We start from the raw sequence: 1,445 nt of genomic DNA on the forward strand, positions 1-1,445 counted from the left end.
TTTTACTTTTGCTTGTTGTTGTTGTTGTTTTTGTTATATATAAAATATATATAAGTATGTATATAGCATGGTATGCGTTTTATGTTTAAATTGTTTTTACTTTTTACGGTTTTAGTTTAGTTTAGTTTTTAGAAAAATGTTACGTACGTTCTAAATAAAGAGAGCAAGTTTTTTGTTTTAAATATTATTTGTTGTTTATATGTTGTATATATAAATATGTTTTCATATGCTCATAATATGCATATATAGGGGATTCATTAAGCAAAAAGTATATGAAATTATTTGGTATTTGTTTTTCTTTTTCGTTTTCGTATTGGTTTTGGTAGTAGTCTATCATAAATATGGTATAAATTTAAATTTAACTGCACCTTTTACACGCCAACAAGAGAATCATAATTTCGAATGCACTAAAAATTCAATGATAATATAAGTTTGGGTAAGCCTCAAGTTAAAATTAGTATATGTTATGTATGGCAAGTGCTTGGCAAAAATGTTTATAAAGTATGCCTAGGGTATGTAGTCTAGTATATACTGTGGTTTGCTCTTCTTCATCATCTTCTTCGTCGTCGTATTTTTTAAATTGGTATTTTTTTTGAGTATAGTTTGTAGCTTATAAGAAAGTTACGTTCGCTTTTTATCGTACGCAAAATTATCACTTAATGAATATATGTAAGTAAGGTCCATATAAATATATATGTATTTATAAGTGTGCGTGTGGTATATACGATTTGTTTTGTTGTATATATGTAGGTATATATATATATATAATAATTTATAAGTTTCGATAAAAACTAACAAGTTATATAGGCTGTTGCATAAAGCTTTTGGGATAATGCTAGAGAACTTAAGTAGAGCAAATCATGAGGAATAAACTTGTCCGATCCGATGCTCAAACTAAATTTCTAGCAAAGTTTAGTTAATCGTATATAAGGTGCTTGTGCCAATATAGACTTAGTATTTATTATTTGACAAACCCAAAACATTTCAAGTAAAGTAATTAATTGGGAAGCCATTTTGTTGGTATGTAATTTGCATAAGATTGCTTTGATTTTTGTTTTCGTTCTAATTAGTATTAAGTTAGAATCAATGCGTAAGTTAAGTTAAGAAAGAGTAAGGTTTACAGTTTAGTAGAAGAGATAGAGAGACAGAGAGCTGTAGTGTTTTTTTCTTTTCGTTATAGTAGCTTGGATTTATTTGCTCTTGTTTTGTTATTGAAAATGTCGCTTAACAAGCTGCGGCTAAACATTTAAAGTAAATGTCTTTTGAAAAAGATAACGCTGCACATAGCACTAACTAACTCGTTTCGTTTTGTTTTTAACTGTAGCTTATTTAATTTTTGTGTGTTATGTGTGTGTTATTTTTGTTTTGCTGTGATGCATTTTTGTTTAACAATTCGATTAGTTTGTGTGTTGTTGTTAAGTCCATGTGTACTTTTTTAAATTGTT

The sequence above is a fragment of the Drosophila busckii genome, chromosome 2L, assembly GCF_011750605.1.
Source record: "Drosophila busckii strain San Diego stock center, stock number 13000-0081.31 chromosome 2L, ASM1175060v1, whole genome shotgun sequence".
NCBI lineage: Eukaryota > Metazoa > Arthropoda > Insecta > Diptera > Drosophilidae > Drosophila > Drosophila busckii.